The sequence below is a fragment of the Bubalus kerabau genome, chromosome 21 (assembly GCF_029407905.1).
Source record: "Bubalus kerabau isolate K-KA32 ecotype Philippines breed swamp buffalo chromosome 21, PCC_UOA_SB_1v2, whole genome shotgun sequence".
Classification (NCBI taxonomy): domain Eukaryota; kingdom Metazoa; phylum Chordata; class Mammalia; order Artiodactyla; family Bovidae; genus Bubalus; species Bubalus kerabau.
The window spans coordinates 62,658,254-62,686,226 of NC_073644.1; the positions used below are offsets into that span (position 1 = coordinate 62,658,254).

Sequence of the window (27,973 nt, forward strand, 5' to 3'; positions counted from 1 at the left end):
TCTGATGTAGAGGATCACATCATCTGCAAACAGTGAGAGTTTTACTTCTTGTTTTCCAATTTGGATTCCTTATATTTCTTTTTCTGCTCTGATTGCTGTGGCCAAAACTTCCAAAACTATGTTGAATGGTAGTGGTGAGAGTGGGCACCCTTGTCTTGATTTTAAGGTCACTACTGTTTCAACTGAATTTCATTCCTAAGCAAGTAACAGAGTCATCGAAGGAATATTCAGTTCTCTGAGATTTATAGTCCTGTTCTGCTTTTAGAATTTTAAACTGTGTAGATGATAAAAAGAATGGAATATCCAAATTTTCTTGAAACAATAAAAAGGATAAAGGCCACACTTCCTTCTTTTGTTCCTCATTGCACGTGCTTATTTGTGCCTTCCTTCTGCAGGAGAGTACAGCCTTTCTAAGATGCATTATGAAATTGAACACAGAAGGAGGTTTAGAAGAGACAAGCAACAGGGACAAACAAGCCATTACAGGGCAGGAGCCCTTGTCAGGTAAAGGACGCTGCTAATGGAAAGAACGGTGAACACCAGCAATGGCTTAAATGGGACCGTCCAAAAGTCCACTCCAAATTTGACTTTCTATATAAAGCCTTCTTCAAGATTTTCCATAACCTATATTAAAACATTTTAATGAATATCACATTGAGATGGAAGAAGGCCATTATAGTGAACATCCATTGTGTGGGGAATTTGCATTAATAGCTAAAAAGGTTTTGGTCTCTTGCTCCTTAGCAACTGCAAGTGATTTCTTGTAATTTTTTTTTTTCTTCCTGCTTTAAGATGACCTTGTTCTTTTCCTTTCTAATTTAGAGTCCCAAGGGGAGGATGGTCTGAGAAAAGGGTTATTAACAAATGCCAGTTTTATGAATTCCTTTATTGTCAAATATTCATGAAGAGACAATTAAACTGTTCCCTTTCACTCTCCAGGATGTTCTGAATAAGTGGTATGAAGTTTTTGAGATTACCTTTTCCTAACAAAAATGAGGGGCTTCCCTGGTGGCTCTAGTGGTCAAGAACCTAACTGCATGAGACACAGGAGACTCGGGTTTGAGTCCTGGGTTGGGAAGCTTCTCTAGAGAAGGAAATGGCAACCACTCCAGTATTCTCACCTGGGAAAGCCCATGGACATAGGATTCTTGCAGGCTACAGTCCAGGGGGTTGCAAAGAGTCAGACATGACTTAGTGACTAAAACAAAATAACAACAAAAATTAGACAGCAATGATAATGTCTAACATTGTGTAGTGTCTACAATGTGCCAGGTACTGTTCCAAATGTTGCACATATATTAATGCATTTACACCTTATTTCAGTCCTATGAGGTCAGTGCTAATATTATCCCCATTTTACGTATGAGGAAACTGAGGTGGAGACAGGTTAAATAACTTGCCAAAGGTAATCTACTACTAAATTGTAGGAACAAGTGAAAAATTAAGCAAATTGACTGTTCTTAACCTATAAAGCTAGAAGTTTCTCTTACTGCACTAAATTTTATGTTCCTTTGTCCAACTTGGCATTCCCTTCCAGTTCAGTTCAGTCGCTCAGTCATGTCCAACTCTTTGCGACCCCATGAATTGCAGCATGCCAGGCCTCCTTGTCCATCACCAACTCCCTGAGCTCACTCAAACTCATGTCCATCGAGTCGGTGATGCCATCCAGCCATCTCATCCTCTGTCATCCCCTTCTCCTCCTGCCCCCAATCCCTCCCAGCATCAGAGTCTTTTCCATATGGAGGCTGAACAACACGCTGCTGAATAACCAACAAATCACAGAAGAAATCAAAAAAGAAATTAAATTTGCATAGAAATGAATGAAAATGAAAACACAACAATCCAAAACCTGTGGGACACTGTAAAAGCAGTCCTAAGGGGAAAGTTCATAGCAATACAGGCACACCTCAAGAAACAAGAAAAAAGTCAAATAAATAATCTAACTCTACACCTAAAGCAACTAGAAAAGGAAGAAATGAAGAACCCCAGGGTTAGTAGAAGGAAAGAAATCTTAAAACTTAGAGCAGAAATAAATGCAAAAGAAACAAAAGAGACCATAGCAAAAATCAACAAAACCAAAAGCTGGTTCTTTGAAAGGATAAATAAAATTGACAAACCATTAGCCAGACTCATCAAGAAACAAAGGGAGAAAAATCAAATCAATAAAATTAGAAATGAAAATGGAGAGATCACAACAGACAACACAGAAATACAAAGGATCATAAGAGACTACTATCAACAATTATATGCCAATAAAATGGACAACGTGGAAGAAATGGACAAATTCTTAGAAAAGTACAACTTGCCAAAACTCGACCAGGAAGAAATAGAAAATCTTAACAGACCCATCACAAGCACGGAAATTGAAACTGTAATCAAAAATCTTCCAGCAAACAAAAGCCCAGTTCCAGACGGCTTCACAGCTGAATTCTACCAAAAATTTAGAGAAGAGCTAACACCTATCCTGCTCAAACTCTTCCAGAAAATTGCAGAGGATGGTAAACTTCCAAACTCATTCTATGAGGCCACCACCACCCTCATACCAAAACCTGACAAAGATCCCACAAAAAAAGAAAACTACAGGCCAATATCACTGATGAACATAGATGCAAAAATCCTTAACAAAATTCTAGCAATCAGAATCCAACAACACATTAAAAAGATCATACACCATGACCAAGTGGGCTTTATCCCAGGGATGCAAGGATTCTTCAATATCCGCAAATCAATGTAATACACCACATTAACAAGTTGAAAAATAAAAACCATATGATTATCTCAATAGATGCAGAGAAAGCCTTTGACAAAATTCAACATCCATTTATGATCAAAACTCTCCAGAAAGCAGGAATAGAAGGAACATACCTCAACATAATAAAAGCTATATCTGACAAACCCACAGCAAACATTATCCTCAATGGTGAAAAATTGAAAGCATTTCCTCTAAAGTCAGGAATAAGACAAGGGTGCCCACTTTCACCACTACTATTCAACATAGTTTTGGAAGTTTTGGCCACAGCAATCAGAGCAGAAAAAGAAATAAAAGGAATCCAAATTGGAAAAGAAGAAGTAAAACTCTCATTGTTTGCAGATGACATGATCCTCTACATAGAAAACCCTAAAGACTCCACCAGAAAATTACTAGAACTAATCAATGACTATAGTAAAGTTGCAGGATATAAAATCAACACCCAGAAATCCCTTGCATTCCTATACACTAATAATGAGAAAACAGAAAGAGAAATTAAGGAAACAATTCCTATCACCATTGCAACGGAAAGAATAAAATACTTAGGAATATATCTACCTAAAGAAACTAAAGACCTATATATAGAAAACTATAAAACACTGGTGAGGACTTCCCTGGTGGTGCAGTGGATAAGAATCCACCTGCCAACTCAAGGGACACGGGTTCGATCCCTGATCTGGGAAGATTCTTTATGCCATGGAGCAACTATGCCTGTGCACCACAACTATTGAGTCTGTGCTCTAGAGCCCAGGAGCCGCAACTGCTGAAGCCCAAGGGCCCTAGAGCCTGTGCTCTGCATCGAGAGAAGCCACAACAACGGGAAGCCTTCACACCGCAACAAAGGCTAACCCTTGCTTGCCCAATCAGAGAAAGCCTGTGTGCAGCAACAAAGACCCAGCACAGCCAAAAATAAATAAATAAAATGATTAAAAAAAATAAAAATAAAACACTGGTGAAAGAAATCAAAGAGGACACTAATAGATGGAGAAATATACCATGTTCATGGATTGGAAGAATCAATATAGTGAAAATGAGTATACTACCCAAACAATTTATAGATTCAATACAATCCCCATCAAGCTACCAACAGTATTCTTCACAGAGCTAGAACAAATTATTTCACAATTTGTATGGAAATACAAAAAACCTCGAATAGCCAAAGCGATCTTGAGAAAGAAGAATGGAACTGGAGGAATCAACCTACCTGACTTCAGGCTCTACTACAAAGCCACAGTTATCAAGACAGTATGGTACTGGCACAAAGACAGAAATATAGATCAATGGAACAAAATAGAAAGCCCAGAGATAAATCCACGCACCTATGGACACCTTATCTTTGACAAAGGAGGCAAGAATATACAATGGATTAAAGACAATCTCTTTAACAAGTGGTGCTGGGAAATCTGCTCAACCACTTGTAAAAGAATGAAACTAGAACACTTTCTAACACCATACACAAAAATAAACTCAAAATGGATTAAAGATCTCAACATAAGACCAGAAACTATAAAACTCCTAGAGGAGAACATAGGCAAAACACTCTCTGACATACATCACAGCAGGATCCTCTATGACCCACCTCCCAGAATATTGGAAATAAAAGCAAAAATAAACAAATGGGACCTAATTAACCTTAAAAGCTTCTGCACATCAAAGGAAACTATTAGCAAGGTGAAAAGACAGCCTTCAGAATGGGAGAAGATAATAGCAAATGAAGCAACGGACAAACAACTAATCTCGAGAATATACAAGCAACTCCTACAGCTCAACTCCAGAAAAATAAATGACCCAATCAAAAAACGGGCCAAAGAACTAAATAGACATTTCTCCAAAGAAGACATACAGATGGCTAACAAACACATGAAAAGATGTTCAACATCACTCATGATCAGAGAAATGCAAATCAAAACCACTATGAGGTACCATTTCACACCAGTCAGAATGGCTGCGATCCAAAAGTCTACAAGCAATAAATACTGGAGAGGGTGTGGAGAAAAGGGAACCCTCTTCCACTGTTGGTGGGAATGCAAACTAGTACAGCCACTATGGAGAACAGTGTGGAGATTCCTTAAAAAACTGGAAATAGAATTGCCTTATGATCCAGCAATCCCACTGCTGGGCATACACACTGAGGAAACCAGAAGGGAAAGAGACACGTGTACCCCAATGTTCATTGCAGCACTGTTTATAATAGCCAGGACATGGAAGCAACCTAGATGTCCATCAGCAGATGAATGGATAAGAAAGCTGTGGTACATAGACACAATGGAGTATTACTCAGCCATTAAAAAGAATACATTTGAATCAGTTCTAATGAGGTGGATGAAACTGGAGCCTATTATACAGAGTGAAGTAAGCCAGAAAGAAAAACACCAATACAGTATACTAACGCATATATATGGAATTTAGAAAGATGGTAACAATAACCCTGTGTACGAGACAGCAAAAGAGACACTGATGTATAGAACAGTCTTATGGACTCTGTGGGAGAGGGAGAGGGTGGGAAGATTTGGGAGAATGGCATTGAAACATGTAAAATATCATGTATGAAATGAGTTGCCAGGCCAGGTTCGATGCATGATACTGGATGCTTGGGGCTAGTGCACTGGGACGACCCAGAGGGATGGTATGGGGAGGGAGGAGGGAGGAGCGTTCAGGGTGGGGAACACATGTATACCTGTGGCGGATTCATTTTGATATTTGGCAAAACTAATACAATTATGTAAATTAAAAAAAAAAAGTTAAACACACACACACACAAAAAAGAATGAAATAAAAGAAGAAATAATGCCATCTGCAGCAACATGGATGGGACCCAGAGATTGTCATACCGAGTGAAAGTAAGCCAAAGAAAGACAAATATCATATGATATAGCTTTTATGCGGAATCTAAAAATATAGTACAAATGAACTTACGTAGAAAACAAACTTATGGTTACCAGGGGGGTAATGGGTGGGGGAAAAATTGTGAGATTGGGATTGAGAATCTCCTATACTACTACTATCTATAAAATAGGTAACTAAAAAGGGACCTATTCTACAGTACAGGGAACTCGACTCAGCACTCAGTAATGGCCTATAATGGGAACAGAATCTAAAACAAGAGTGGATATATGTATAACTAATTCACTTTGTTGTACAACAGAAACACAACACTGTAAATCAACTATACTTCAATAAAAATTAAGAGCAAAAACCATAGAGCAAAAACAAAAAACCCAAAATGTGCTATATACAAAAATGGAGTATTACTCAGCTTTAAAAAGGAAGGAATCCCATCATGTGCTACAACATGGATGAATCTTAAGGACATAATGCTAAGTGAAATAAGGCAATCACAGAAGGACAAGTACTGCATGATTCCACTTATATGATGTATCAAAAGTTGTCAAACTCTTAGAAGGGGAAAGTAGAATGATGGTTGTCAGGGACTGGGGGGAGGGAGAAATATGGAAGTACTATTGAAGTTTCAGTCACAAGCTTAAAAAAAAGTTCTAGAGATTTGCTATACAAAATGTGCATATAGTTGACACCACTGTATTGTACACTTAATTTGTTAGGGAGGTATATTTCATGTTATATGTTATCACACAAAATAGAGCAGATATGAATGGAGACTGAAATATATTAATTTGCAAGACATATACATGATTTGAATAAATGAATAAAAATGTTTGATTAAAAAGAGCAAAAAAAAAAAAAAAAGAGTCTTTTCCAATGAGTCAACTCTTCACCTGAGGTGGCCAAAGTACTGGAGTTTCAGCTTTAGCATCAGTCCTTCCAAAGAACACCCAGGACTGATCTCCTTCAGAATGGACTGGTTGGATCTCCTTACAGTCCAAGGGTCTTCTCCAACACCACAGTTCAAAGGCATCAATTCTTCGGTGCTCAGCTTTCTTCACAGTCCAACTCTCACATCCATACATGACCACTGGAAAAACCATAGCCTTGACTAGATGGACCTTTGTTGGCAAAGTAATGTCTCTGCTTTTGAATATGCTATCTAGGTTGGTCATAACTTTCCTTCCAAGGAGTAAGCGTCTTTTAATTTAATGGCTGCAGTCACTATCTGCAGTGATTTTGGAGCCCAGAAAAATAAAGTCTGACACTGTTTCCACTGTTTCCCCATCTATTTCCCATGTAGTGATGGGACCAGATGCCATGATCTTCATTTTCTGAATGTTGAGCTTTAAGCCAACTTTTTCACTCTCCTCTTTCACTTTCATTAAGAGGTTTTCCAGGTAACTACTAGAGATCAGCCCAGGATTTAAAGGAGCTTTGAATTCTCAAGTATGGAATACAAAAATTTAAATGTACTCTAGGAATTAGGTCTTCCGAGGCCCCATTTTACAACTGAAGGTCGTGAGAACAGTTACCTAACTGACACTTTAAAGAATTAAGAATAGCAATGGAAGCAGTGGTCATCCTCAAGTCTTCTAGATGTTTTCAATCTTTCTTATTTGATCCTGCACTGAATCTCCAAGTACTTTAAGACAGGGTTCCCTTGTCGTATGTTTGGGAAACTTTTTTGTACTGATACAAAGAATTTCAATAAATGTTAGCTATTATATACCAGGAATGTGTTAAGTGTATATAGTCTTTATATGCAGTCTTTTCCCCTCTACAGCCGTGTCGTGGCAAAGAGGCTTGTGTAATTCAGTGACAGTGTGAGCCAGGCCATGTAGGGATGCCCAAGATGAATGGGTCACAGTGAAGAATTCTGACCAAGTGTGGTCCCCTGCAGGAAGGAATGGCAGCCCACTCCAGTATTCTTGCCTGGAGAACCCAATGGATAGTATGAAAAGGCAGAAACATGGAAACACGAGCCCCTCAACTCAGAAGCTGTCCATAGTCTTTGTATATAGTCTTTAGCTGATAATTATTATGCCTTTTGTAGGCAAGAAATCTTGTAGCCTCCAGAACTGTGAGAGAACAAATTTATGTTGTTTTAAGCCACGTGGTTTCTGGTAAATTGTTACAGCAACTGTAGGAAAATAATACAGTTTGCACGATGCTTTCAAAGAGAACTAGGGCAAGCATCATGTGACCCGTTACTTCCTTATGACCGCTGTAACAAGGCTACAAGTCTGACATCAACGTGTCATCTGGGCAGGCGTCCTCTGAAGGCTCTAGAGAAGAATTCTCCCTTGTCTCTTCCAGCCTCTGGTGGCTCCAGGAGTTCCTTGGCTTGGAGCAGCATCACTCTAATTTCTGCCTCTGTCTTCATACCACATTCATGATGCCCCGTAATCAGGAAATGGAGGTCAACTGCAGAAGACCTCATACAAGGAGGATAGACAACATAGCCTCAAAGTTATTTTTAACTGCAAAATGTTATATTTTATTCTAAGCTTTACATTCTTCAAATGTAGGCTGAGGCAAATTTAGGTTCACATAGCCTGTTGTGATACGATAATGGCAGGAGAGAATCTTACTAATTCTGTTAGGCATGAAAAATTCATTCACATATCCAATTTATTGTTGCTTTTAGTAGCTAAGTCTTGTCCATCTCTTTTGCTACCCGATGGACTATAGCCCGTTTGGCTCTTCTGTCCATGAAATTCTCCAGGCAAGAATACTGTAGTGGGTTGCCCTTTCTTTCTCAGGGATCTTCCCTACCCAGGCATCGAACCCATGTCTCCTGCATTGGCAACAGGATTCTTTACTACTGAATCACCAGGAAAGCCCTGTATCCAGTTTACATAAGCTACAAATTAGACTTGTTGTAATTGGTAAATATTCACAAGCATAATTCAATAATAGGCTCAATCTTCTTTTACAAGAAAGCGCCTTTCTAAGATAATTTTCTTAGCAGTGGAGTAAAACTATGTCTTAGAAACAAAAACACCAGATCATTGTGACTCAGGTCCTCAATATTTTAGATGCCAGTGCTTTTTTATTTGATATAATAATAATAAAAAGCCTTGAGATACTTCAACAGGCTTGCACAAGAAAAAGTTATTAACAAATTTCAGCCTGCTGTAATGCATCTTTCATGGTCAGGCAGCCTGTGAAGTGAACTGAAGCCAGCTCTTGTCAGTTTGGACATATTTTCATAACTCTTATTTTGTGCCCGTTGTTCCTTGTTACTCTCCACAGTTCTAAAACGTGACAGTAGTTACCTGAATAATCATACTCATTATTATCACAAGGAATATTGCTTACAGTTTCATGTAATTGCTTAGCTCTGTAATTTTCCATGAAGCCAATGGGATTTTAAATGATCAGCAAGAATGGATTATAGAGTTTAGAATGTCTCCCAGATTTCCTTCTGTTCGTCTCTCGTCTGCAAGAACTTAACTAATTTTCATATTTGAAATTGGTCTCTATTGGTAAATAGTCATGTGTGTCTAAGAATGTTTAATAGCATTTGCCCTCCTGACATACTTCAGCATTTCACTCAATCTTATTTTTTCCTATAGGCTCAAATTCTTAAAAAGTGCTGACATCAACTATGCCACCACAACAGGGTAACCATGACTAGAAATAGTATATGCACATTATAACTGGATGTAACAAACTCAGAAGGGAAGCTAAAACTTATTTGAGTGAATAGTATCATTAATGATAATTCATATTTTTACATAAATTCATTTGAATAAAAAAGGATTCAGTGCAGTTGTAGAATGAACTGCCATTCTCCCCAAATCCATAGATTAAAGCCTTAATCCCCAGTGTGACTATATTTGGAGACAGGGCCTTGAAAGAGGCAGTGGCTCAGTGTTAGAGTCTGCTTCAATGCCCGAGACAGGAGTCTGATCTGTGGGTGGGGAAGATCCCCTGGAGGCAGATGGCAACCTGCTCCGGTTTTCTTGCCTAGAAAACCCCATGGACAGGGGAGCCTGGTGGGCTACAGTTCATGGGGTCGCCAAAGAGTTGGACACAATTTAGCTACTAAACAACAATAAAGATTAAATGCTTTCATTTGCATGCATGCAGGCTAAGTTGCTTCAATTGTGTCTGACTCTTTGCAATCCTGTGGACAGAGGAGCCCGCCAGGCAAGAATACTGGAGTGGCTTGCCATGCCCTCTGCAAATGCTTTCATATAGCTGGACCCTAATCCAATCTGAACAAGATCTTTGTAAAAAGAGGAAGAGATGTCAGGGATGTATGCAGATAGAGAAAAGACCAGATGGGGACCCAGGAAGAAGGTGGCATCCAACAAGCCAACGAGAGACACCTCAGAAGAAGTTAACCATACTGACACCTTGATCTTGAACTTCCAGTTTCCAGAACTATGAGAAAATACAAGGGTTTCCTCTGGTGATCGAAGCCACCCTGGTCATGCGTGCAGCAGGTCAGAAGTGTCAGAGATTCAGCTCTAGCGTCCGTGGTCATGATGAACTGTCAGGTACCTTTCGTTGGCTTCTTCCTCTTCTTCCTCACCTCCCTACTTCTGTGCTGGTGTTCCCTGGAACTACCTCCCAAGTAAACCGTTTGTGCTGAACACTTGTCTTGACGTCATCTTTCAGGGAAACCCAAACCAAGAGAGCCTCATAGGGTTTTCTGTGATTAACTGAGGGTTCTAGATGAAAAGTATCTGCATTACCTGATGCTTCATGAGAGCCGCTCAATAAATGTTGACTATTATGATGAAATTGATTCTCAACCCTACTGAACTAACTTGTGTTCTTTCTGTTCTTCCAGCCTAAATTTTAAATCCACAGCTTTCTCAGTTCCTCTTCCCCCTGCTCATATCTTCATAATAGCCCTTATGGATTTACCACTGAAGCTGGGAGAAGAGCACATGCAGACAGGCCGAGGGGCAGAGATTCATCGAAGGGCTCCGTGCCTTTCTGGCAGATGTGCTGCAGTGGCCTGCGCTGAGACTCTCCACGGCCCATGAACTGGCTCCAGCTCATAAGCTTCTCAGGTTCCTTCTTCACTGACTCCAGTTATTTACCTTTTTCTGGAGTCAGAAATGCAATGTGGTTGGACAGGGGGGTTCTGAGAGCAGCATCAGAAAATTACAAAAAAATACATTTAGATTATCCAAAACAATTATGCACTCAATTGGCATTGTACAAAGAACACAGAGCTAGGAGTCCAGAGCCCTGGATCCTGTTACTAACTGTGCGTACCTTGAATAAGTCATTGAACTTCCTCTGCGTTTCATATCAGATTACTCATGTGAACATCAATGGGTACATATAGGTTGTCTCAAAATATTCTCAAAACCCCAGATGCCTGTGCTCAGTTGCTCAGTCATGTCTGACTCTTTGCAACCCCATGGACTGCAGCAAGCCAGGCTTCCCTGTCCTTCACTATCTCCCAGAGTTTGCTCAAGTTCACATTCATTGAGTCAGTGATGCCATCCAACCATCTCATCCTCTGCTGCCCTCTTCTTTTGCCTTCGATCTTTCCCAGCATCAGGGTCTAAAAGCTTTTGATGCTTTTTAAGTCAATGTATGAATCTTCATGATACATTCATCTGCAAGAAGAAAAAGCCGGCCCGGAGCTGAAGTGTGAGACAACTGTGAAAAAACTGAGGTGCTAACTTGCAAATTTAAAGTTTGGTCTTTAAAGAACTCACACAACCAGGAAGAGCATGAGATTTGACATAAGCAAAATATTCTAAATTATGACATGTATCCTTTGAAATGGTGATTTTTAACAGTCTGGTAGTGCAATTCAGGGGTCTAGCCTGAGTCATGTGCTTGAGCAGCAGAAGTCACTCACAAAGAGCCATGAAAGCTGAGGATGAAAGGTGCCATATGCAGTGGTACAAAATATGATGTGTTGAATGGATTATTGGACCCCAAATCAATAAGCTGCTCCTTTTTGGGCTTGTACATGGAAATGCAAAAAATGGAACTGACTTGAAATCAAAACGAAACAGACTCATCTATTTCTGTTGGCCTAGATAATTAAAGAATGAGATTGACCCAAGAGCATGTATGATGGGAAGTAAATGGGTTTTTAAAGATTTTTCTTCAGCACTGGAAAACACAACACAGGGCTTTCTTATGCCCTCTCATCAGCTGGTACAAAATTATCAGGTGCTTTTTCTAACACCCAAACTTGAAACCTCAGAGTTTCCTAAGCCATCTCCAGGGCCTTCAGGGAAGGCAAACACACAAGACAAAAGGAAGAAGGGAGCATCTCATGAAACGGAGAGTATGCACACCCTCCCCCAGAAAAACAACAACAAGCCTGGCACGTTTCTTGCCACACCTGGTGCTTTCTGTCCTCTGCTTTAGCACGATCCACTTTTTTCCCCCCCAGCCTTTCCATCAAATCTATTCAGTCACCAAAGCGTGTTGCTTCTCATTTCCTATGTTTCTCTCTTGAATAATTTCTTTCTATTTTATAGTGAAAAGTGAAAAAGAAAGTGAAGTCACTCAGTCGTGACTTCACGACCCCATGGCCTGTAGCCCACCAGGCTTCTCCGTCCATGGGGTTTTCCAGGAAGAGTACTGGAGTAAGGTGCCGTTTCCTCTGGTATCACTCAAACTTCCACAACATTCTTGCAATTGGAATTTTGCCTTTACAATTTTTTTTGATAAATCCAACAATATGTCATCAAATTAATATTTAATATTAATTCATCAAATTAATATTTAAATCACTCTTAACTCATAATGCATGCCAACATGCATGCTCAGTCGCTTTAGTCATGTCTGACTCTTTGCAAGCCTATGGACTGTAGCCCACCAGCCTCCTCCAGGCAAGGATACTGGAGTGGGTAGCCATTCCCTTCTCCAAGGGATCTTCAGAGCCAGGGATTGAACCCTTTTCTCCTGCACCTCCTGCATTGCAGGCTGATCCATACCCACTGAGCCACCCGGGAAGCCCCTTAACCCATAGGTTTCTGCTCAGAGCCATGCTTCCTATCACCAACAGGCTCAGGTCCAAACTTGCTGCCTGAGACTTAGTGTCAATTATTGCCCAGAAATAAACTACCTTTCTAGCTTTATGTCTCACCTCTACCTCCCAGCCAAGTTAGTTAAGTTAGTCTTTCTTCTAGGAATATTGAGCTTCCCATTGTTCTGGTTGGACTTATATTATTTAATTCTGCTTATAATGCTTTTCTAGTCTCTGTACTTAATTTGTGTAGCTCTTCTCAGCCTCTAAATGCTCAACTCATAACAACTCACTATTCTTCCAATAAGTTCCTAACAAACTGGTCACCTCAGAGATCTATGTTAATAAGATACATATATTTATCAGAAATTTAAAGTGGAATATTTTGTAAATTGACTTATATATACTTGTAGATTAATATATTCTACTTTCCAAGTAAATATGTATAAAATAAAAAGTCAAACAGTCTTTACCATAATAAGTAAACCTATTATCTGATTTTGGATGATGGAAATGTCACATTTATTGTGCTGATTGCACAACTCTAAATTTAGTGAAAATATGCATTAAACACAGGTGAATTTTATAATATCTAAAATATACATCAATAAAACTGTTGAAATTGTATTATCACGCCTAACTACAATAGTTTCTCAAATATATATGCTTAAAATATAAAATATCACTAGCCAACATTGATCATTCATCTGACTTTCAGCATATTACCCTACCCTCTAGGAATGTTTGTCTGAATTTTGTTGTTTAGTCATTAAGTCATGTCCAACAATTTGCTACCCCATGGGCTATAGCCCACCAGGCCCCTCTGTCCATGGGATTTCCCAGGCAAGAATACTGGAGTGGGTTGCCATTTCTTTCTGATCTTCCTAACCCAGGGATTGAACCCCCATCTCCTGCTTTGGGAGGCAGATTCTTTTTCTGCTGAGCCACCAAGGAAGGCCCTTTGAATTACAGAGTGAATATTGTACATGTTGGCATTATTTTCTTTTCCTTCACACTTGATCAGGCTTTTAAAAATATGTGTAAAATTTATGTAGACTCCTCAAATATACACTTATTTTCTGCCATGGCCATATTGAAAGGAACTGCGAGGAAAATTGGACCAAACTCATTTATATGTTTACACACACACATTTACACATGCACACAGTTTAACACTAAGGTTTGATTTGCTTTACTTGATTTTCATTTAAATCTGCTGTGAAGGGATCACAGCAATTTCAGACAGAGCAAAGACAAATCTAAACTGAAGTCCTCCTCTGACAAACAGCTGTATTACAGAGTCAGTTCATTCAGAATGCCACCCATTTAACGCTGAATATTTGCCTCAGTCAATACATCGTTATCGTAATTCCTTTCTAATTGAACTTCCTCTTTTCCAAAATCGACACGTTAGGAGTTATTATCACTCTGCTTCTGCAGAATGCTTCTGGTACAAGGCTGTTCAGAACCCTCCCATCCTTCCTACTCCCAAAGTGTAGTGTCACTCATAGCGTCTCCTGCAGCTTATACCGTATCAGTGTATTTATTCTAAGATTTCACATTACATCTCTATATGGTCAATATGGTAATTTACTGAAAATACACCTTTTCATGTAACTGGATAAAATAAATCAGCCAGCACACAGTCAGTTTTCATCAACACCCTGCAAAATTAGAACCCAACTCTTCTAGTCCAGTAGTTTTCCTGGTCTCAACCTCTTTTTACCCTTTGGTGCTTACAATTTTAAAAATTTATCTCTTCCTTAATTTAATTTCTCTCCCCAGTAACATGTGAAGTTTCAGTGAGTGAATAGTGGGAATTCAATGAAAAATGCTAACAAGCTCAAAAGTCGGGTTCTCTTTTCTAATCACCCAGACTTGAAACATCACCCTTGTGGTTTTTCACTTTCTTTTCCTTGACTATACAATCTGATCAGCTGCTCTTGCTTGTATATTTTCTTCCAGAGACAACATGGGTGAGGGAGGGGTGGGGGGAATAAGCAAAGGAGAAGGAAGTCCTAGAGTCAATGAGGACCTTCTACTCTGCTTCGTTTTCACTTGATGAGAGGTTTGCCTCTCATCATCTGGCATTTGGATTAGATCTTCACACCAGGAGTAACAGGAAAATGATTATTCTTGTTGAAAGGTGGTGCGAAGATCTAATCAAAGGCAGATCTATTGTGGCTTACTGTTAGTGTTCCTAAAATTATACTGGCAGACCAGGGGCTGACTTGTGCCCCCGAAGAGCTTGATTACAGGTGCCTGATCATACTTCAGGTAAGAAAAGCCATTTAGAGTGCTAAATTCGTAAGCACTGCTGAAGTGCTGCAGGAATTTCTATAAAGTACGTATATAGAAAAATAATATATGTAACTTAATAATAGCATCCATCACCTAAAAACAGTATTGTGTTATCTCTGTATAAGGGACTTTGGATATTTACATGCTGCTGCTGCTGCTAAGTCGCTTCAGTTGTGTCCGACTCTGTGCGACCCCATAGACGGCAGCCCACCAGGCTCCCCCATCCCTGGGATTCAATAGATACACAGCATTTTGCAAATCACAAGATTTACTGATGAAACCCAGCAAAGGGGCCTTTTCAAACTGTTAAGATATATTGAAAATTTTCTATCAAATTAAAAAGCATATAAGGAAAAATAGATGGTTCCATTCCCATAACAAGGGACAGATATTTGCCCTGCTGTATTATTTAAATATGTGACATTGTTTTAAAAGAAAAAACATCCTACAAATTGCAATGGCATTCACATCTAAAATCACTGAAAATTGCAGAGTTTGATTATCTAAAGAAATCAACTCCAAATGATAAAATGAATATACTTGTATTTAATTGGAATATTGTGAAGGTTAATGAAATCAAACAACCTTTAAAGAATGTAGGTGATGGTTAATATACCACATTGAATTTTTGGATTAATATTAAAAGAAAACGACCCGATTCATTTCTGTTTATTCCAATATTCAAACCAAGTAGAACTCCTGGGAATTATTAGAAAGACAAATTAAAACAACAGATGGACTTGCAGTTGCCTGCATAAGAATGTCTTTTCACAGAGTCTCCTGACAATTTCAGAGATTCTAAGGTGTTCTATTTAATTTCAAATAAAGAATACTACATTTTTTCCTCTTCCCAGGCTGTCAGTCTCTGAAAGCCCTAAAGAAAATGATTTGAAAACATCATGAAAGTATTTTCTTGGGTTTTTATAAGACTCATCTTGTAAGACAGGCATAAGGCTCACTACTTTTTAATGACAGAAGAAAAAAGGGTAAGCAATTTCTATCTCCTAAAGTATGAATCTCTATTTTGGGTATTAAATGGAAGCAATTCCTTTTATAGAATACAATTTTGACATGGATTTTAAAGGCAAAATACCCAATTTACTGCCATATCTTTATTTCATGTAATTAAAAACTTTTATTCTTATTTTATGGGTCACTGAGTTAAATCAGCAGACAGATAGTGGCCATGGTGGGACTTGACTCTAAATGTTCTGCCGTTTGACACTCAGTCCTATAGACAGGTTGTTTTGTTCTGCGTTGCTATTAAAGATGTTTTGGATATTAAGGGAATTATTCTTATTTTTTGATAGATGATTCATGTAGACATCAAAAATACATAATGGGGCTTCTACTGGCAGGAAAATGTCTAATTTCAAAGGGTTTAATTGTATAGATTGTGTTAAAGTCTATGTAAAGAAAACCATGGGTTTATAAAACAAATTCTCAAAATGGGTCCTTGGAATTTCTGCTTCCTTTAGTTGCAGAATGGCTTTCTTTTCTGACTGAATCTCCTTCTGAGAACAACCAGAAAGGCTGGATTTTTTGTTTTAATTTGCCTGAAAGCATCAGTGAGGTAAAAAGGGGCTTAGGGGATCACAGTTCCAGAAGGGATGAAAGTACAGAAGCGAGCCCAGCGTTCAGCAGCACTTTTCTCTGAGGAACTTGTTGGTTCTCGAGAGCTGGTGGGAGTTGAAAAGCTGAGCAGACCTTACACGGCACTATGCAACTGGGAGCAAGCAGAGTTTGAATACATGGCCCATCAAGAAGAAGGGGCTCTTATAAACACTCTGGACTCTCAGGAGTCACTGATGGGGGACTGTATCTTAACAGGAAGTGCACACTCAGTCGTGTCCGCCTCTTTGCAAACCCACGGACTGTAGCCCACCAGGCTCCTCTGTCCATGGGATTTTCCAGGCAAGAAAACTGGAGTGGGTTGTCATCTCCTCCTCCAGGGGAGCTTCCCCATGTCTCTGGCATCTCCTGCATTAGCAGGTGGATTCTTTACCACTGCACTACCAAATAAATTGGCTTTCAAGAGACTGAAATCCACCTTGAACTCAGATAAATTCTTGACTGGATTAAGGGCATATTCCTTAGCTCAAATGCTTACCAAAAGCAAAACTAAGTGCCCTGTAGACAAATACATTATTATCTCTAAATATTTGCATAATTTATATGGAAGGAAGGAAGTGGAAGGAAGTGAAGTAGCTCAGTCGTGTCCGACTCTTTGTGACCCCACAGACTGTAGCCTACAAGGCTCCTCTGTCCACGGGATTCTCCAGGCAAGAGTACTGGAGTGGGTTGCCATTTCCTTCTCCAGAGGAGCTTCCCGACCTAGGGATCAAACCCAGGTCTCCTGCATTGTAGGCAGACGCTTTACTGTCTGAGCCACCAGGGAACACCCAGTAAAAATTTCCATTGCATTCCATGAGACAAAATAACAGAATGAGCCCAAAAAAGAAAAGGAAAAAAACCTGAATAGCAGAAACAGACACAAAATATAGTCAAGGTATCCAAAGTAAAATTTTAAGTAACTATCATTAATATGCTAAAATACAATAGTCCCCCTTTCTCCATGGTTTTGATTTCTATAGTATCAGTTACCTATGTTCAACCATGGTCTGAAAATATGAAATGAAAAATTACAGAAATAAACAATTTATAAGTTTTAAATTTCAAGTCCTTCTGAGTAGCATGATCAAATCTGAAGACATCCAGCTCTGTCCTGCCCGGGACTTGAGTCATTGCTTTGTCCAGTCAGCCATTAGTCATTTAGTAGTCATTCCAGTTATCAGATAGTCTCAGTACTGCAGTACTGTTCAACTAAACTTTATTTTGCTTAATAATGGCCCCAAAGTTCCAGAGTAGTGATGCTATTTAGATATGCCAAAGACAAGCTGTAAAGTGCTTCCTTTGGGTGAAACGTTGAGAGTTCTTGACTTAATAAGGAAAGAGAAAAAAATAATCATATGTTGAGGTTGCTAAGATCAATGGTAAGAAAAATTTTTTTCTCCATGAAATTGTGAAGAAGGAAAAATTAATGGGTGGTAGTTTGCTCTGGCACCTCAGGTTGCAAAAGCTATGGCCACAGTGTGCGACAACTGCTTAGCTAAGATGGAAAAGGCGATGAATTCATACAATAAGATATTCTGTGAAAGAGAGAAAGAGATTGCATTTGCGTAACTTTTACTGCAGTATATTGTTAAAATTGTTTCATGCTGTTATTATTGTTGCTAATCTCCTACTGTGCCTAATTTATAAATTTAACTTTATCATAGGCATATACGTACAGGAAAAAACAGTATATATAGGATTCTGCACCATCCAAGGTTTCAGGTGTCCAGTAGGGGTCTTGGAATGTATCCCCCTGTGAATAAGGGGGGACTACTGTTTAGATAATATGATAAAAAACTTTATCAGAGAACTGGAAACAATCAAAAAGAATCAAATGAAATTCTACAACTAACCACTGTAATAACCTAAAGGAAGAAGAAATAGACGGGTTTGACAGCAGATTAGATAAACCAGAAGAGAGGAACAGTGAACTGAAAGATAACTCAATAGAAGGTGGAATGAAAAACACAGAGAAAAAAACTGATGGGATATAAAATACACAGTAAAAAGGTAAAAAAATAAAAATAAAAAAGGTGTTGTAATCAGAGTCAGGGAGAAAGAAGGAAAGAGAATAGAACAGAGGCCATTTTAGAAGAGATCATTATTGGGAAATTTCTGACACCAGTAAAAGTAAGACGTCACAGATTAAGAAGCTCTATATATGCAATCATATAAAATCCAGGAACACTACATTCTCTCAGAAATAAAGATGATGACTTCTTTACCTGGAGAGGAACACGAGGGAGCCCAGTAGTTCGGACAATAGTCTTTTTCTTCATCAGGGTACTTGACCCAGGTACAAAGAGTATTCAGTTTGTGAAAATTCACTGTGCTGCACATTGACAATCTGTGCATTTTTATCTTATGTATTTTACTCTTCAAACTGTAGTTTTAAAATGTACATTAACAAAGTTACTAACAATAATGCGGCTATACAAATCCCCAAGCAGGGTTAATACAATGGAAACCATCCCTCGGCACCGCACAGAAAAAATTCTGAAAACAAAATCCAACCATATGCTGTTTACAAGACATACACCTTTAATCAGAGGACAAAGAAAATATGATTCTAGATGGATTAAAAAAGGCGATGCGGGCCAATTCTCATCAAAAGAAAGCTTATGTAACTATACTGATATGATGCAAGATAGACATCAAGGCATAAAGCATTACTAGATACAAAGAGAGACACTTCTTAATGATATGTCAATTCACTAAGAACATAAAAAAATTCTAAATTTGTGTACAATCCACAAGGTAGTGTTAACTTATGGGAAGAGATATTTTAACAATCTCTTTTTATAGCGGACAAAATAAGCAGACCAAAAAAAAAAATATGTTAGACTACAGAGAATCTGAACAATTATACATACAATCCAAATGTCAATTCTGACATATGTGAAGCATGGTAGAGACTACATGATTTTCAAGTACTCATTAAATACTTCATGAAACCGACTATCTGGTCATTTTACAAATGAGGAAGTTGAACTGCCACTGGGAGCAACAGAAATGAAACAACGGGATCGAGATTATGACGTGACAGAGCGTTCATCAGAACACACACCTGGGTTCCAGTCCTCGGTGCTGCCGTTGCCTCAACGTAAATGATCAAGACCTACAGCATACTCTGGGCTTCTAGGTGGTAAAGAATCCCACCTGCTGAACAGGAAACGTGGGCTTGATCCCTGGGTTGGGAAAATCCCCTGGAGGAGGAAATGGCAACTCACTCTAGTAGTCTCGCCTGGGAAATCCCATGGACAGGGGGCTGGCGAGCCACAGACCATTGGGTTGCAAAGAGTTAGACATGGCTTAGGGACTAAACAGCGACGGATATTCTAATAAATGCTTTGCAACTGATCTTCTGGCTGCCTAGGCAAGAAGCAGCTACTATGGAGATTTTGCTGTAGAAATAAAGAAAAACCTCTAAAGAGTGTCATTTTCTATTCTAACTAGGGGTAGAACGGTGTCAGATTGGGCAAATTCAGCATCACAAATCCACTGAGAGTGGCTTGCAATTTATATTTGACAACATGATTAGGGTGTAATGACTCCAAAATAGCTTGTGTGTGTGTGTGTATGTGTGTGTGTGTGTGTGTGTATGTGTGTGTGCAAAGTCACTGCAGTCGTGCCTGACTCTTTGTCACTCTATGGACTGTAGCCCACAAGATTCCTCTGTCCATGGGATTCTCCAGGCAAGAATACTAGAGTGGGTAGCCATTCCCTTCTCCAGGGGATCTTCCTGACCCAGGAATCGAACCCACATCTCTGGTCTCCTGTATTGGCAGGCAGATTCTTAACCACTGTGCCACCTGGGAAGCCTCCTTAGATAATTTATACACATTCCATTTATTCTTTACAAAAAAGTTTCAAGCTGGGTGTTATTGTCCCTTTTTAACTGATGGAGAACCTCGAATTCTGAGGGTTTTAAGTAATTTGCCCAACATCAACATATTGTGCCCGTCTATCCTCAGTGTTTACCCCGGCCTCATTCTGCATTGCAATCCGCTACAGAGAGGTAATTACTCCAGGGGACATTACTGTCAGAAAGAGAAGAGTATGGAATACAGAAGAGCAACAGCAGATAATACAGAACCAGGGTACTGATAAAAGAAAAGCCTAAGGAAACCAGAGCGAACATGGGTCTGAGAGGAGTCAAATACTAGAGAAACAAACCCTGCATTATTCACAGTTTGGACTGAGTGTGTGTGTGGTAAGGAGAGTGATGTATATGTTTCCATGAGAAAGATCGTGCATTGTAAAAAGTTAACCCCTTAGTAAACTGCATTTTGTTTATTTCATAGTTTTATTTCAGCCACTTTCAATTAATCCTTTTTTGAATCATCCCCCTTGGTGGGTGATTCCCACATGTTAGCATTTATCTGAGTCATTGGTGGGCTTGTTAAGCATGAATTTCTAGGTTTTACCCCTAGAGTTTCTAGTCTAGGATGTCTGGGTGATATTCAAATTTTACACTTACAGCAAGTTTCCAGGTGATATTGATGAAGGTGGCCCAGGGGCCACGTTTTGGGAACCAGTGCTTGGGATATTGCTAAAGGATAAATTGCCATTTTTCAAGTAGGGATAAGCCAGTAAACCACGTGGTTAATAAAGATAAGATTTAATATTTACTGACCAATTTTTCTTTTCAGACACTCTGCCAAATACTTCATATTGATGACCTCATTTAATCTCTCTAACAATTCTTTAAGGTAGATGTTGTTGGTCTTCCATTTTGTAGAAGAGGAAATGGAGGTTGAAAACAGGAAACTTGCCCCAAATCACATTGCTAGACTTACTGGAACCCAATTCGTTTAATTTCATAAGAACTCCCAAACTATGCTTGCCTGGTTCTCAAATATTATTGTGCAAAAGAGGTCATCAAATGAATATTACAGGGCTTCCCTGGTGGCTCAGTGGTAAAGAATCTATGGTCTAATGCAGGAGACACGGGTTAAATTCCTCATCCCGGAAGCTCCCACATGCTGCGGAGCAACTGTGCCCGACCACAACTCAATCTATGTGCCAACGCAGGAGACACGGGTTAAATTCCTCATCCCGGAAGCTCCCACATGCTGCGGAGCAGCTGTGCCCGACCACAACTACTCAGCCTGCACCCGAGAGCCTGGGGGTCACAGCCACTGAGCCCACATGCCACAGGCGCCGAGCCTGTGCGCCTAGGGCCTGCGGCCCACAGGAAGAGACCCTTCCTCAACGAGAAGCTCATGCAGGGCAACTAGAGAGCAGTCCCTGCTTGCTAGGGAGAGCCCCCTGCAACAGCGAAGACCCAGCACAGCCAACAAGAAATAAATAAATAGAATATGATAACAAGTCCGGTTCTTGGGGCCCTAGTTTGAGATTCTGACTCAACATCTTTACAATGAAGCTCGGAAATCTGCATTTCTAACTAACAACACAGTTTTAGATCTTCAATTAAACACTCACCTATTCTGGTCCCAGAGTAGGCAGGCCAGGTAAATGGTAGAATCCGCTTGATGATATTGTAGAATACAGGCTTATTCTTGACTGTGGGTATTGTACAGACTCCAGAGGCCTTTTTCAGCAATGCAGAATATTAAAGTTAGATCTTTAGCTTATTGTTTCACCATCAGTTTAACAACTCCACAAAAGTTTAGAACACACCAGACATTATCCATGGTTACCGCATCAGTTCCCATTGATCACACAAGGCTTCTGTGGTCAATTGCCGGTTCCAGCTGAGCAGTGGTTCTCCAACAGGGGAGAGGACAAGATTCCCTCAAGAGTTATGGGGATGGGTGATGTTTGCTTGTTTTAATGAGTTTCGGAGGTTCACAGTCGGTAGCAGGGGAGTGAGGTTCAAATGGCTCTATTTGTAAAAACGTGGTGGGTGACTCATTATCATCAGGCAGGATGGAAAGCACTGTTCCAGAGGATTTGGAGATCAGAATTAGTTCTGACTATAAAGAGCTGGATTACAGAGAGCAAACTGTACCTTTTGTTCGGCTGTTTCTGAGTGTATATTCTGCTTCGGTCTTTTCACTTTGTTGCCCCATGGACTCTCAGATGGTGGACTTGTCAGTCACATCAGCACACAGATGAGATGGAGAGAGAGGAGAGAGGCAGCTGAGCAGTGCAGGGGCTCTCACTCTACTGACCCCTGATTCTGGTCCTCAGCTGCAAAAGTCACAAGTTGTTATTTCACTGATTTTCTCAGGCAGTCAAGTAATTTCAAGTAGACAATCCCCCCAACTGGTTTGTATAAGGAGCAGTAGCAAGAGCGTGAAGACAGTTGCTGGAGCTGAAAAAGGCCGTCCATTCGATCCTCGAATACATGCGGCACACACGCCTGCTGCCAGGCCTTGTGTTCCGTGCCCGTGACCCTGAGGAAAATCAGAAGACCACACCCCTACCTTCAGACTGGCTTAAACCCATCGGAGCAATTAGAAATTAAAGAGGTAAGAAAAGTGGACAACCATGATTCCAATAGTGATAACTGTCATACAGAAATTAAAACAGGACAATTTGAAAGTGAGTTACTAGAGATGAGATAAAGTGTTAGTTGCTCAGTCATGTCCAACTCTTTGCAACCCCACAGACTGTCTCCTGCCAGGCTCCTCTGTTTATGAATTTTCCAGGCAAGAATACTGGAGTGGGTAACCATTCCCTTCTCCAGGGGATCTTCCCAACCCAGGGATAGAACCTGCATCTCTTGAGTCTCCTGCATTGGCAAGTGGATTCTCTGCCACTGCCCTACCTGGGAAGCCCAATATATTCATAGAGAGAATAAAAACCACACAGATGGAAACTTCCCTCAAGAAACAAAGAAAATGCGTGACTTGATAAACTGATGTGGAAAAGTAAACAAGCAACAAATGAAAAGAAATCTCCGTGCTGGAGTACTAGCCCTTCTGGGATTTAAAATATGAAGTCTCGATAACTTGAGAAGTGTGCTACTGGAACACGAGTCATTTTCCATCCATTATATTGAGCTATTAGTGGAGGAGAATAAGAAGTCACAGAATAGCTGCAAATAGATAGAAAGCTTTAGAATATGATAAAGACAGCATTTCAGATTGGTAGCGAACAGATGTATATCAATAGTGATGGGACAACTGGATAACCATCTGGAAAACAAAGTAAAGTTAGATTCATACCTCATCCATAGTCTGGATAAATTAATTTCAAATTTCAAAAATGTATATGTTAATATGGCAATGAAAAATGGCACAGCTACTTTAGAAAACATTTTGGCAGTCTCTTACAGAGAGAAGCATATACTTACCATATGACCCAGTTTATTCTATTCCTAGTCTCAATAGAAATGAAAATACATGTTCACACAAAAAAATATGGTTTTTTGCACTGGCTTTACTTAATTCACCAAAAACTGGAAACAAACAAAATATCCTTCAACAAGTGAATGGACAAGCAAACTAATGTTGTCAAACTATGGAACACTACTCAATGATTGTGGTTTATACACCCAATAAAATACTATACAACTGCTAAAAATAAATGATAGGTATGAGTATCAAATCCATAAATATCACGCATATGTGATAAATATAAATATCACATATATGACGTTGAGGAAAAATGTTAAGGGCAATAGCACAAAGTATGTAATGTCCATGAATATTAAGTTGTGAATATCAGCAACATATATTCTTAAGGATATATAAATATGTGTAGGGATCTTAAGGGGCTTCCCAGGAGGCACTAGTGGTAAATAATCCACCTGCCAGCGCAGAAGACATGATACAACGTGGGTTCGAGTAAAGAGATGTATAGGCTTCATAAACATCAAGCCCGGGTTGGTGGATATCAGACGTGAAAGGAAATGGATGGAGCTAGAGCGGGGTTCCTAGGGAGCTGTGACTCAATTGATAATACTGTTACAGTTGGGTGGTTGGGCACATAAATGTTTTTCAAATTATACTTTATAGTTTTTAAAATGTCTGAAATAATATAAAAATAAGATTAAAAATAAAAAATACCTTTTTGAGGTTTTGCTTCAAGGAATAATTGCTTAAGGGGGTCAATAGGAATAATAATCACACTTACAGTATGGCTGTGTGGTGGGAATTAAATTTACTAGCAGATAAAGTGTTCTTAGAATGCAATCCAGTATAAGTGTGCTAACATGTTAATACTTAGTGCTAACATGTGCTAAAATGTTAGTAAGCACTAACATTTAAAGTGCTTGATAAATCTTTCCATTTATTATTATTATATTATTATTATCATCTTCACATGTGCTCAAGCATGCTAAGTAACTTCAGTCATGTCCAACTCTTTGTGACCCTGTGGACTGTAGCCCAGCAGGGTCCTCTGTCCATGGGATTCTCCAGGCAGGAATACTGGAGTGGATTGCCATGCCCTCCTCCAGGGGATCTTCCCGACCCTGGGATTGAACCTGCATCTCTTATGTCTCCTGGATTGGCAGGCGGGTTCTTTACCGCTAGCGCCACCTAGGAAGTCATCTTCATAACTGGTGTTCATGTGAACCAAAAGCCTGATCTTGGCAAAAAGCAAATCATGTGTATATAAAAAACTCTGGTTCTTGAGCAGTTTCTGAGGAAACTTGATTAAGAGAACAACAGTAATATGCTATAGAAACACAGAGCTGACTGGCAAACCACTTTTCTCTGTGCAAGGAATCCCCTATGCTGTGAATCTTCGCTGAATCTGTCTCCTTAAAGTCAAAAATCACCAGAAACTTCCTCTTTGCACTTCGGCACCTCGACCAGGCATGAGACCCAAATTCTGCCAATTGGAAGCTTCTACTTAGGACTTTGAAACTTCAATGAATAAAAGGATACATCAGGAAGTAGCAATCCAACGAGACTGGGAACTTTCACCCCAAAATAAGTAACAAAATTCACTGAAAGATGACAGATATATACAGCAATTTCAAAACAAGGTCTTATAACTACTTATTTATTGATGGATTCACCAAAACTCAAAAATCACCACTGACTACGTGACTTCTGGGAAGCTGAAGATTAATTAGATGGATGTCTGATGATATAAAACATTCAAAGTCTAGTTAGGAATCAAGTCATAGAAATACAAGAACAACGGCAGAAGCAACCATCACCCCGTTTTTGTGCCGTGTAAGAAGAACCACCTCGGAGGCATATGTCATGTTTCTGCAGAGACTAAAGAAGAAATCGAGTGCATCTGCCTGTTAGGGGGTGGGGAGAAGCAGAGACAGCTTCCAGAGGGTACCTTAAATGGGGCAGGAACTCACTCCCCAGTAAAAAAGGGAAAGTCATTTCAGAAAGAAAAGTATTAGCCGCAGATGCACGTAGTTATGAAAAAAAACCTAGCATGCTGAAGGCAATATGAGCAGTTTCCACAACAGCCAGCAGAGTGTTTTTACATGGAACCTGTTCAAATCCTGGGTTAATACACGATTAAGTGAATGCACATATGAATAAAACTAAGCTTTGGGCAAATTTTTGGTAATAGTGAAAGTCAATAATTTACCACCTGATTTGTTAGCCCATGAGTTTTTAATGAGTCGAATTCACTTGTCAGCTTAGCTTTTGAGAAAGTTCATAACTATTTTTTTAATTGCTTACATAATCAATTCTTATTTATGATTATTTTATTGCCAATTAAAACATAGCCCCGTCATCTTAAGTTAAAACAATAATTTTCATGAGTTCAATGGAAAATGAGCACTCGAACTACCGTGAACGCTGGTGGTGGTGGCGTGCACGCTGGCTTAGTGTGTCCACCGCTTTGCGACCTCGTGGGTTGTAGCCCGCCTTGCTCCTCTGTTCATGGGCTTTCCCAGGCAGGAAGACTGGAGTGGGTTGCTGTTTCCTCCTCCAGAGGATCTTCCCAACCCACGAATTGAATCCACATCTCCTGTATCTCCTGGGTTAACTTATTTAGCTCTATTATTTTAAAACCTCGGTGATTATAAATTTAATAATTCACATTATATTATGTTAAAAAATAATTAACATTACAAAAAGGGATTTCTCTTTGAAGAAACTAAATGATAAATATTAAAATACAGACATAACTTAAAAATTTTTTTTGACAAATTTGGGTAGGAATAAATAGGGAAATGCTAGAATTTATCAAATGCCCTCAAGGGTTTTATGTTTTGTTTTGTTTATAAAATGAAAATGCTGTAAAAATAAATGCATCTAAAAAAAAGTTAAAAGCATCTAAATTTTGCAGAAATAATACAATTAAAATATTTATTTTTTAAGTCTTTTAAATGGGCTCAGTGAAGATGGATTAAAAGCATTTTGATCAGCTGCCTCACTGAATCTTTTTATAGAGCCAGTCTTTGTAACCCATCAACTCTATTGGAATTGCTATTATGAATCTTTGAGCTTATTAGATTGATTCTTAAATTTAAGCCCAATTACTAAAGCATTTGTAGTTTCTTATTTCTTTATTGTTAAACTTTAGTGAATGTGTATATGTCCTTACTATGCTTGTTATTTAACATTAATCTTCTATCATCAGAAGGAAGAACATATGACGCCTCATGAGTAAGAAAGGCATAATAATTTTAAAAAATATTCGCATGCATTTATATAGCCATCATAATGAAATGAAATAAAGATTATCTAAGTTTACCCCCTCGCCTCATATCTGAATTCCTTGCATTTCCCTTGCATTTGGAGCCTAAAGCATACTCTCACCTTTCTCATCATTTCAGTTTTTCATTTCTTAATATTTCTAAATTAAATCTTACATCTGATCACATGCCAGACTTTGTATACATGAAACTTCAGGCACCAACTGTATTTCAGTAGTGGCCTGCTCTAGAGAAACTCTGGCTTCCCAGGTGGCTCAGCAGTAAAGCATCCGCCTGCAATGCAGGAGATGCAGGAAACGCGAGTTCCATCCCAGGGTCAGGAAGATCCCCTGGAGGAGGGCATGGCAACCCACTGCAGTGTTCTTGCCTGGAGAACCCCATGGACAGAGCAGCCTGGCGGGCCACAGTCCACAGGGTCGCTGAGTTGGACACGACTGAGGCAACTGAGCACACACACAGCGAGACTCATTTTCCCACGGGGCGGTAGGTAGGCTTGGCGGTTGCTCTGGTCTAAAGGATTTGAGTTGATCATTGAGTTCTTTGTCTCTTTCTCCTCCTTTCTCTCTCTTGTCTCTCTCTCCCAGTGGTGGCTATGTTTATGGGTTTTTAAGATTCCTTTGCCCTTAAATCACAAATAAGCAAATATCCTTCCTTCTTAAGTTAACTTCCCTCCTTATTCTCCTCGAGTTTTACAGTAACATCTGCCCCTGTTATTCTAAGGGTGATTCATTCGTTCAGTATTTTAACACTCTTGCTTAAGTCACCTGATATGAAAGATAACATCATCAAACAGTCATCTCTCCCTTGGGTAGGCACATTTTCACTGACCCACCCTGACTTCATGTTTGAGAATTCTTTCAAGCACAATGTACCACCTTGCATGGAACAGAAACCTAATTTTTCTCTTTGGGCATTAAGCCCACCCTCTGCAGTTTTCTAGAATGGCAATACC

The 27,973-nt window shown here is 39.4% G+C and overlaps 1 long non-coding RNA gene across 1 annotated transcript; it reads right to left on the reverse strand.

The window, feature by feature from the left end:
• Positions 1 to 6,404: 6,404 nt before the first annotated feature.
• On the reverse strand, positions 6,405 to 22,788 carry LOC129636151 (uncharacterized). The gene is made up of 3 exons (XR_008706693.1): positions 22,444 to 22,788; positions 21,915 to 22,023; positions 6,405 to 6,680 (listed from the first exon to the last, which is right to left on the reverse strand). It is a non-coding gene; the product is annotated as an uncharacterized LOC129636151 (long non-coding RNA).
• Between the last annotated feature and the right edge of the window lie 5,185 nt (positions 22,789 to 27,973).